An 11,841-nucleotide genomic window follows, 5' to 3' on the forward strand; every position below is an offset into this window, starting at 1 on the left:
ACAGGACAATCTGCATAAAGCCCTATGTTCTTCTGAGGGCAAGCAATTGGATTCTTGGGCCCCTTGGTGTTGGCTGGCACAGAGCAGCACCCAAAAGTCATGGGTAGAGAAAATCAAGAGGACCCATACAAGTAGTCAATTTGCTTTTTTATTTTTTAAGATTTATTTTATTTCTCTCCCCTTCCCCCCCCACCCCAGTTGTCTGTTCTCTGTGTCTATTTGCTGCGTGTTCTTTGTCTGCTTCTGTTGTTGTCAGCAGCACAGGAATCTGTTTCTTTTTGTTGCGTCATCTTGTTGTGTCACCTCTCCGTGTGTGCGGCCTCATTCCTGGGCAGGCTGCACTTTCTTTCACGCTGGATGGCTCTCCTTGCGGGGTGCACTCCTTGCACGTGGGGCTCCCCTATGCAGGGATGCCAGTGGGGGGAGAGGAGCTGCTGGAGGCCTCTGCGACTTCTCTCGGTGGCTCCGAGGTGTGTAGGGCGTGCGAGATTCCGGGAAGAAACTCGCGGAGACAGGCTGGTGGCACAAGTCTGGTTTATTCCAGAAGGGTACACACTTTTATAGGGCTTAGGGTGGCGTGTAGGGTTCTGATTGGCTTAAGCTAAAGGCGACTTGTGGTTGGTTGCCGTAAGCAGTTACTAGGGACGGGGGCAGATATCAGGTTAGCTCTGCTATCTATAGGGACGGGGATTGGTTGGGGATTGACTGCATGGAGAGATTTGATAGGTGCAGGCGGGTACTGCTTTCTGATAGGTGGTTGTAAGCAGAGGGCAGGTGGAGAGGTTTGGAATGGGGGAGGGGAAAGGGGAAGTGAGAGCCGACCAGATGTTAGGCTAGGCGGGAGATAGTGGGAGGCGACCGTTATTGATGTATCTTGCCCGGATAGGCTGAGGGCGCTTCGCCCGTACCAGGCTGAGGGCATGGTCGCCCATTCCAGCCACCCTGCTTGCCCGGGTGGGCTGAGGGCGCTTCGCCCGTACCAGGCTGAGGGCGTGATCGCCCATTCCAGCCACCCTGAACTGCGGCTTCAGGCTGTGCACACGCCTGTTGCCGGGTCGGCTTAGTAACGTTGGTTCGCACTCCCACACAGGGACACCCCTGTGTGGCACGGCACTCCTTGCACGCATCAGCACTGCGCATGGGCCAGCTCCACACGGGTCAAGGAGGCCCACGGTTTTAACCATGGACCTCCCGTGTGGTAGACAGACACCCTAGCCACTGGGCCAATTCCGCTTCCCTCAATTTGCTTTTGGCAAAAGTCAAAGCAATTCAATGTGAAAATACAGTCTTTTCAACAAACAATGCTGGAATAACTGGATATCATTATGGAAAAAAAATGACCCTCAGTCCCTACTTTATGCTACGTATAAAAATTAACTTGAGAGATAACATAGACCTAAATATAAAAACTAATATTATTAAACTTCCAAAAGAAAACAGAGGAGAATCTTCACATACTTGGAGTAGTCAAAAATTTCTTAGGACACAACAAACAATAACTAATAAAAGAAGAAACTGATAAATTTTAAAACTTCCATTCCTCGAAAAGCACTGTTAAGAAAATGAAGGGTTAAACGATAGATTGGTAAAAGGTATTTGTAATATACATATGTAACAAAGGACTAAATAGAATATACTTAAAATTCCTTCAAAGCAATGAAAAAAACAACAGCCAAATTTAAAAATTAGGCAAAAGATATGAATAGGCACTTCATTTAAAAAGATTAGCAATTGGCCAAAAAGCACATGAAAGGATGTTTATATGTTTATCATTATGTTTATCATTTGTCATCAGGGAAATGCACATCAAAACCACAATAAGGGAGTGGGTGTAGCTCTGTGGTTTTTGAGTGCTTGCTTCCCATGTATATAAGATCCTGGGTTCAATCCCTGGTAACTCCTTTAAAAAAAAAAAAAACATACTCTTAATGGAATAATGAAAAGTTTTAAAACTGGCACCACCAGGTGTTGACAAGAATATGGAGCAGCTGGAAACCCCTTATACTACTAATGAGTATAAAATGGTATGAGCACTTTGGCAACAGTTTGGTTATTTCTTATAAAGTTAAACACTCAACTCTCATACAAGCCAGGAAATCTAGTCCTAGGTATTTTTCAAGACAAATAACATATTTGCACAATAAGATTTATATAGAATGTACATAGCAGCTTTATTTATAATAACCAAATACTAGAAACAACCCAAATGTCCATTTACCAGAAGAGTGGACTAATAGCAGCTGTTTTAACTTTTCAGCTTCTGAAAGAAACACCATACAATGGGTTGACTTAACAACAGGAATTTATTAGCTCACGGTTTCAGAGGTTAGAAGACTGGCTTCCTCCAGGGGTTGGTATTTTCTAGCTGGTCATCGGTCTTTGGGGTCCCCTGGTTTTTCTGTCACCTGATGAGGCACATGGTGGCATCTTTTTTCTCTTCCAGGTTCTGTTAACTTCCAGCTTCTGGCTAGTCTCCACGGCTGCCAGTTTCCCTTGCTGGCTTATAAGGACTTCAGCCATGTGGGATTAAGTCCTACCTTCATTCAGTTTGGGGATTGAATCACATCCCCCACAAAAAGCATGGTCAGATCCCAACCCTGGCCCTGTGGGTATGAACCCATTTGTAAATGAGAAAACCAAGGCTCAGAGAAGTGGCATGCACAAGATCACACAACCAATAAAGGTGAAGCCGGAATTTGAACCCCAGCCTTTGGGTTCCAGAGCCTGAGCTCAACTAAGTGATGTAATGTCAGGTGATAAAAAGGCAGATGAAGGTCAGCAACGGGGTGGTGATGGGGTGCTGCCAGGTGGCCCAGGATATCCCTTCTGAGAAGGTGACATCTGAGCAGTGTCTTTGTTTCCTGGGCCTGCCGTAACAAAGTGCCACAGCCTGGGTGGCTGAAAGCAAGAGGCATTTATTTTCTCACCATCCTGGAGGTCAGAAGTCTGAAATCAAGGTGTCAGCAGGGCCATGCTCCCTGTGAACCTGTAAGGGAGAATCCTCCTTTGCCCACTCATAGCTTCTGGTATTTGCCAGCAATCTTTGGCATCCCTTAGCCTGTGGCTGCATCACTCCAAGCACTTGGCACCGACCTCCCTTCTGGCCTGGAGAATGGGCATTTTCTTCAGGCCTGGTCAATCTACAGTACACATCCTTCTGTGCAAAGTGGTTAGTTCAGGGATGGGCACATGACCTGGTTAAAGCCAATAAGCTACAACGGCACTTCTACTTGGACTGTGAGAAAGACTCTCTTCTCACTCTCCTTTTTCTTTTTATTAGAGAAGTTGTACGTTTACAGAAAAATCATGCATAAAATACAGAGTTCCCATGTATCACCCTTATTATTAATACCTTGCATATTAGTGTGGTAGAGTTGTTACAGTTCATGAAAGGACATTTTTATAATCATACTATTAACGATAGTTGATGGTTTACAATAGGATTCCCTGCTTGCATTGTACAGGCCTGTGCTGTGGTGGTGGTTTTTTCAGACCTTGGAGGATGTAGGGCTGGAGCAGGCATGTTGTGACCATGGAGATCCTGAAAATTAAGTGAATCTGAAGGACAGCAAAGATAAGACTTGTGAGAGATCAGAACCTATTGACCTGAACCCCTGAGACAAGCCACTATCTCCTTGAACTCAGTTAGATGAGCCAGTACCTTTGTTTCAGACAGTTTGATTTGAATTTTTTCTGTCTCTGAGACCTGATGGAATCACCAAATTCTATTGAATGGGGCACACACTGGTTGCCAGATATATCTACCATGGACCCAGCACTGTGAGGGTGACGTGGGTGGCACGGGCAGTAGGGAGGCTCCAAAGGCTTGTTATGAAAAAAATATCAGCGCCCACAAAGCAGAAGATAATGACTGTGCCACACTAAATGGTAGACCCTGGCAAAAGGAGCTGTTCTGTCCATTCCTTAGCCTTAGAACAAAATTCCATTCCTTTTTACTCATTCCCTCCTTATCCCCTAGTGATCCATATGCCTGACCAGGAATTGTCAGTGGAAGACAGTAGGGGAAAGTGATATCTCCCGGACGAGAGAAAAGTTGGCTCCTTCCCATCTTACCTGAAGCTTATCTCCTTATTCAATTCACAAGTTTGGTTTATATCCAGGATGCAAGCTGTTCTGACACTTAAGTAATAAGTGATATTCACAAGATGTTCTCCCCTTCTCCATGCAAAGGGCGCTAATGAGAATAGGTGCCTTGCCTCACCTCTTCCCAACCCTAGTCAAAGTAGTAAGGGAACAGTCCTCTCCCTATTTCAAGTTCCCCGATCATTAGGCCCAAACACCAACAGCATCTTTAAGCCACACAGGAAAAAGCAAAATGGAGGTTTGGTGGAATCGAGTCCATGCAAGTGACCGAATGATTTTCTTGGGTTCCGTCTGGTGTGTTGAAGCAGAGGGCTAATGAAGAGGCCAAGGTCCTAGTTGGCCCTTCAGGTAGGGCAGCCAGAAATCTCTCTAATCCTGAAGAGTCATCTCCAAAGCAGAGGGCCCTGGGAGGCAGGCAAATGGATCTGCCCCTGGTCCTAGCAGAAGCTCAGGGTGGGGCCCACTCCACAGCAGACGGAACTATGCTTGCAGCAATGTGAGATCGACCATCTAGATCTGGTTTGTCCCCTGACTTTTTATTTTGAAATATTTTAAATCTACAACATAGAACAGTGAACATCATCTATCCTCCCCAGATTTACCGACTATTAACATTTTCGTCACATTTCTTTTACTCTCCCCCCTTCCCCTCTACCTCTTCTCTTGTCTTTCTCCCTCTGCTTTACCCCTCTCTGTAACATAAAATATATGTGTATGTATGACTATATACATTTCTTTCTGAATCATTTTAAAATGTGTTGATGATATCATGACACTTTACCTCTAAAAACTCAGTATGGATCTTTTAAGTATATTTTCCTTCATAATTACAGTGTCATTATTACACTTAAGAAAAGATAACAATAATTCCATAACATTATCTAATAAACAATTCGTTCTGAAATGTTCCCAAAATATATTTTATAGTTTCTATAAGATTTGATTAGGTATATAACACTTAGTTATGATGACTCTTCAGCCCCTTTTAGCTGCCCTTCCATTTTTCTTTTTTTTTCATGGAAATTTTGAAGAATCCAGGTCATCTGTCTTTAGAATGTCAAGACTGTCAAATCAGTATTCTTGGTTTGTCTGTTTCCTCCTCTTGTTCCTGAACTTGGTCCTCTCCCCCTCACTCCCAAGGAATCCCTACAAACTGGGATCAGGCCCAGAGCCTCAATTTGGTTCAGATTAGGTGAATGGGACATCACTGCTCTGTAGGCAACCTGTGTACTTTGCACGGCATCACATGAGTGGCCCGCGACACCCAGCTGTCCCCTCACTGGAATGCTAACTTCGACATATGGCTAAGATGCTGACCACCAAGTCACTTCATATGTTTTCTATGGCAATTCATAAGATTTACAAAAGAAATAGTTAGTCGATTTACAAAAACTGTAGGTACTGAAGACCTTCAGCCTCCAGACTCAGCCCTGGCCACGAAACGATATTGATCAAGCCAGGCAGCAGCTCAGAGCCCTGATCCCAGCCCCTGTGACGAGGAAGGGGAGGCGGGTGGGATGAGGAGGGGGAGCGGTGATGAGGACGGGGAACCCTGAGACTGATGGATTGTAAGCTGGTGTGGGCTCCCAGGCCTCCACAGCCCCCCCCCGAGCCAAAGCCTTGAGCCTAACCTTGCTGTGTGTGCTCCGACCCCCACCCCCGCCCTCCTGCTGAGACCGGGCCCCTTCCCTGGACCCCGGCCTATGGGACTAGATCCTGAAAACCCACCTATCGTTGCCTGCCACTCTTCCTGGTGGGGCGGGAAGTCGGGGCAGGAGCGGCCACTGAGACACACGCAGGAGATGGTCTGGGCTGGTGGATATGCTGTTCACCGTGCTTGTTAAGCTGGCGGGAGAACCCAGCTGTGTGCCTGGGTGAGGCCCCGTTTGTGCCCTCCCAGCTACCACCTGGGAAGGTGTTTAGAGCATGAAACCAAATTTCACCTGGCTCAGACCCCTAGTCCAACAGCCAGCTCACCCACCTCTGATGCCTTCACCCTTCCAAGCCAGTCCTCTGCCACACCCAGAAGCCCTGAGGCCCAGGAGTCTGCTGACCTGGGTTCAAACCTCAGCCCTGCCGCCATGGCAACATGGGCACAGGACTCAACCTCTGTGAGCCTGAGTTTCTCCACTTAGCATCTCCTAGCTAGTGTTGGAGTTTGGGTCTTGGTTTCAAACCCAGGCCCAGAGGAGCCTTCCTTGTTCTAGGGAACTCCCTAGCAGAATTGGAATTCCAGCTATTTACTGTTTGACTCTAAAACAAGTAAATCAAAAAATCACCCAACTAAATGATATGCTTGGGAGCAGTGGAGATAGGAGAGTTTATGTTGTATATATGTTTCCACAATTCAAAAAACAGCTACTAAAGAAACAATGACAGTTAAGTGTCATACGTGATCTGAGACCAGATCTAATAATGGAAGAGAAAAGGTCCAAAAAGTCATTATTGGGACATATAAAAAAATTGGAATAGAGACTGTAAGATTTATATCAATGCTAAAATCTTTGAATTTGATAACTGTACCTAAGGGAGTTACATAAGTGAATATCTTTGTTTTTCGGAAATGTACATGGGAGTACTATGTGTTCAAGGAGCATGATGCACACAAGCTACCCTCACATGTTTAGAAAATAGATGGATAAACAGATGGGTAGACTGAGAGATAGATGGATGGGTAGTATGATACAGAGAATGCAGCAAAATGTTAAAATTGGTGGATCTGGGTCTCTGAAGGGGGTGAAGTATGTTGGAGTTAGCTGTGTGGGTTTGGTATTATTTTTGCAATTTTCCTGTAAGACTGAAATTATTTCAAAATTAAAAGTTTAACAAAAGATATTCCCCAACTATCTCACAGATCTCTCTGTGAAAGTCAAGATGCCCCTCCCACAAAAGTTGTGTTTTTTCTCATTTTTAATGCAAGCATTTACTATTTCAAAGAATGATTGGTAATTGAGAAAAATTTTGGAACGTTGGAACTCTGTGGGGTATATTTTATACACTAAATTGCTTGTTTTAATAATAGAGAACGTAATTGTACACAATTCTTCGCTAATTTTTACTGAGTTCTAGAAGCATTATGTTAACAGATATCCTATTCCCAGAGAGAAAAATCCCTCATTTTCAGCCTTTTCCCATCTGTGCCATTAGTTTATAAATTTGTGGAATGAACAAGCAAGAACACATGCTTTGCAATTAGGCAGATCTGGGATATGGTCTATTATTATTATTATTATTATTATTATTATTAGAGAAGCTGTAGGTCTATAGAAAAATCATGCATGAAATACAGAGTTCCCATATACCACCCTATTACTGACACCTTGCATTAGTGTGTTATATATGTTACAATTCATGAAAGAACCCGTGGTCTTGAAGTAGCCTTTTGAGTTTGACAGACCCAGGTTCAACCTCAAGCTCTGCTATTCCTCCCTGTGTGTCCTTGGGTAAGTGACCAAACGTCCCAGTGCTTTGATTTCTGTATAAGGGTTATAATAATTACACCTGCCTCATGCATGGCCAGTGAGATGAAGCATGTAGATGCTTAACACAGAGTGTGCTCAGGGCCAGTGCTTGGGAGGTAGAGCAGCAGCAATATTTTGGCAATCATTTTAGTGCTGGAAGCAGAGTCGATGCACTGAAGGGCTCATTTCACTGAAGTCAAGTAGAAGGGGTGCTCTGCATGTGGCCTGCTGCCTTTCCCTGGGACGCATGAATGAGCCCTATGCTTGGGACCAAATATGCCAGCCTGGCACCTAGGACAGATGAGGAATGTGGGCCAACTCCCTCCTCGGAACACCTTGGCATAAAGCATATACCTGCACATATAGTGGTCTGCCAGCACATGCCTTCCCCTGTCGCCTTGAACACTAAATATGTTCAAGTATGTGCGCTTTATGGCACCTGGCCAACCCCTCTGCTATATCTGTCCCTGGAGGGGAGGGAGCAGGGTCTTTTGCTTGCAGCACAAGAGGGGCACTTGCATACCATCTCCTGATGGTGGCTGCAGAACAAGACCACTAGCCACGGGAGACCCCTGCCTGCTGGTGAAACTGATCTTTCACTGTCTTTTCTCTGTGTGAGTAAGGCATTGTTCCATCCAGTGCCTGTGCGAGTCATGCTTTTGTTGGCAACCCTGATACTTTGAAACCACAAGATGGGTTGACTCTTCCGCTGGAGGTGGTAACAGGTGTCTCTTCCCCAACAGGCCACCTCAGTGATTCTCACCAAGCTTCTTCTGTAGTGGCTTTGCCTCTGTGTCCATCTGTCTCCCCTGGTGCCTGAAGATGAAGGAAAAAGGGAGTGACATTTCTGCAGTTTCCATAGGGTAGTTTCATACCTGGTTCTGCTTCAAGACTCTAGTCAAATGGGTATTATTTTTTAATGTATTTTAACCATGTCAAAAACCGTAACGAAAGATCACCCAGTCGACCAAGATGGGCATAAGATGCTCCAGGAAGCCATTCTCCCATAGAATCTTTGAACAACTAGTAAAATTGTCAGGGCCAGCCTCCTCAAAACTCCAGAAAACAATTAGAGGGTTGTAGTAACTGGACAAGTACCATATCAAGAAAACAAAGCTTTAAAAAGGGTAGAAGAAGCTCGTGGTACACCTCTCTTCTCCTCCCCAGCACACTGTGGTGCCAACCTGTGCTCCCATTGTAGGTCCCTGGCCCTGTTCTGGTGTTTGTTGGTGCCAGTCTACCAAGTGGAAGTCCGAAAAACTAAACCAGTAAACTCCTTTCAGACTTGCCCTCCCAAATTTGCCCTGCAGGCAGGAAGCAGCTTGTGGACAGCTAAAGCAATGAAAGAAACAATTAAGTCAAAGTGGCCAAGGATTACCTGCTATAAGTCAAACAATAGCAGATGTGGGAGGGGGAGAAAGTTTCTTTTATAAAGAGTAGGAGGGGCATTTGGATTCTTCTTAACAGGGGAATTCCTAAGGCCACAAGCAAACCCAAGCCCAGGACAAGGTGCAGGCTCAGAAAAGACCGAGAAGATCCTGTGCTTCATATACACTTCAGGCTAATATTCTTGATAGGAGGGCTAAACTCTGAAGGAGACCACTGGCCAATACAACCAATTTGCAATGACTCTAAAAGGTTTTTTTACATTTGTCAGTTCCTGATACTCAAGAAAGTCTCTGACATATCACTAGCTGAACACAAACTTAAGGAACAGCCATCTCAGGGATTAAATTCCAGGGCTAACACTTTAAAATATTAAAATGTACAATGTACAACACACGATTACAAGACAAACAAAGAAGCAGGAAGTGATGGCGGAACCAAAGGATAAAAATCCAGAAACCATCAGCAAAGAAGATCACACTTTGGACGTACAAGACAAATACTTTAAAAAATGATTCTCAATATGCTCAAGGAGAAAAAGGCAAACACAGAGACAGAACTGAAGGAAATCAGGAAAGCAATGAATGAATAATATATGAATTTCACTAAAGAGATAAAAATTTAAAAAGGAACCAAACAGAAATACTGGAGTTGAAGACCACAATAACTGAACTGAAAAATTCCCTAGAGGATTTTAACAGCTGATGGGAACTGGCAGAAGAAAGAATCAGTGAACCTGAAGGAAAGCCCTTGGAAATGTTTTAGGCTGAGGAGCAGATAGAAAAACAAAATTTTAAAAGTGAACATATATAGAAAATCCTGAACAATCCACAGCAAAGCTATGAGAGCTAATAAACAAATTCAGCACAAGTGGCCTGGTACAGATCAACACACAAAAACCAGTTGTAGGCAACGGACTTTGTCCAGTGGTTAGGGCGTCTGTCTACCACATGGGAGGTCCACGGTTCAAACCTCAAAATTATCGAAGACCTAAATGTGAGAACCCTTGACCCGTGTGGAGCTGGCCCATGCACAGTGCTGATGTGCACAAGGAGTGTCGTGCCACACAGGGGTGTCTGCCCCCACGTAGGGGAGCCCCACGCGCAAGGAGTGCGCCCCATAAGGAGGGCTGCCCAGCGCGAAAGAAAGTGCAGCCTGCCCAGGAATGGTGCCACACACGCAGAGAACTGACACAACAAGATGATGCAACACAAAGAAACACAGATTCCCGTGCCGCTGACAACAACAGAAGCGGACAAAGAAGATGCAGCAAATAGATACAGAGAACAGACAACTGGGGTGGGGGGGAGGAAGGGGAGAGAAATAAATAAATCTTTAAAAAAAAAACAAAACCAGTTGTGTTTCTATACACTGGTAATGAATAATTTCAAGAGGAAATCAAGAAAAAAACAACTTCCATTTCCAATGGCAACTAAAAGAAACAAATATCTATGTATAACTTTAACCAAGGATATAAAGGACTTGCACATGGAAAACTACAAAACAATGCTAAAAGAATTCTCAAAGAAGACCTAAATAAATGGAAGAACATTCTGTGTTCTTGGATTGGAAGTCTAACTATTGTTAAGATGTCAATTCTGCCCAAAGCGATTTACAGATTCAATGCAATTCCAATCAAATTCCAACAGCTTTCTTTGCAAAAATGGAAAAGCCAGGCATCAAATTTATATGGAAGGGTAAGGGGCCCTGAATAGCCAAAGCCATCTAAAAAGAAGAATGAATTTGGAAGACTCACACTTCCCAGTTTTAAAACATGTTATAAAGCCACAGTAATCAGCAAGCTACTGTCACAAGGACACAAGCCTTGGTTGCTTTTTTAAAAAATTGTGGAACAATGGAATTGAATTGAGTTCAGAAATAAAGCCTCATGTATATGGGTGATTAATTTTTGACAAGAGTGCCATGTCCACTCAAAGGGGAAAAAGAGTCTCCTAGTTTTGCTGGTAAAACTGGATATGCATATGCAAAAGAATGAGGGAAGACCCTTACCTCACACCATATAGAAAAATTAACTCAAAATTATCAAAGACCTAATTGTGGGAACCAAAACAATAAAACTCCTAGAAGAAAACATAGGGAAGTATCTTCAAGACCTTGTGTTAGGCAAGAGTTTCTTAGACTTTACACCAAAAATACAAGCAACAAAAGAAAAATAGATAAATAGGACCTCATAAAGATTAAACCTTTTATACATAATAAAAAGACTTCATTGTGAAAGTAAAAAGACAGAATGGGAAAAAACTTTTGGATATCACATTTCTGATAAGGGTTTACTATCCAGAATATATTAAAAAATCCAACAACTCAACAAAAAGACATACAACCCAACTGAAAAATGGCCAAAACCCAAAGACATTTCTCCAAAAAAGATATACAAATGGCCAATAAAAGCATGAAAAGATGTTCTATATCATTAGGCATTAAGGAAATACAAGTCAAAACCAAAATGAGATGCCATTTCACATCCACTAGAATGGCTACTATTAAAAAAACAGAAAATAACAAGTTTTGGAGAGGATATGGAGAAATAGGAATCCTTGTTTATTGTTAGTGTGAAAGTAAAATGGGGCAGCAACTGTGGAAAAAAGTTCAGTGGTTCCTCAGAAAGTTAAATGGAGAATTACCATATGGCCCACCAATCCCTTGTCTAGGTATATACCCAAAAGAATTGAAAGCAGGGACTCAAACAGATATTTGCATACCAAAATCATAGTGACAACTTTACAAAAACCAAAAGATGGAAGCAATCCAAGTGCCCATGAACAGATTAATAAATAAATAAAATGTGGTATATCCATATAATGGAATGACGTTCTGATACATGTAACAATATGCATGAACCTTGAAGACATCATGTTGAGTGAAATAA

The sequence above is a fragment of the Dasypus novemcinctus genome, chromosome 6, assembly GCF_030445035.2.
Source record: "Dasypus novemcinctus isolate mDasNov1 chromosome 6, mDasNov1.1.hap2, whole genome shotgun sequence".
NCBI lineage: Eukaryota > Metazoa > Chordata > Mammalia > Cingulata > Dasypodidae > Dasypus > Dasypus novemcinctus.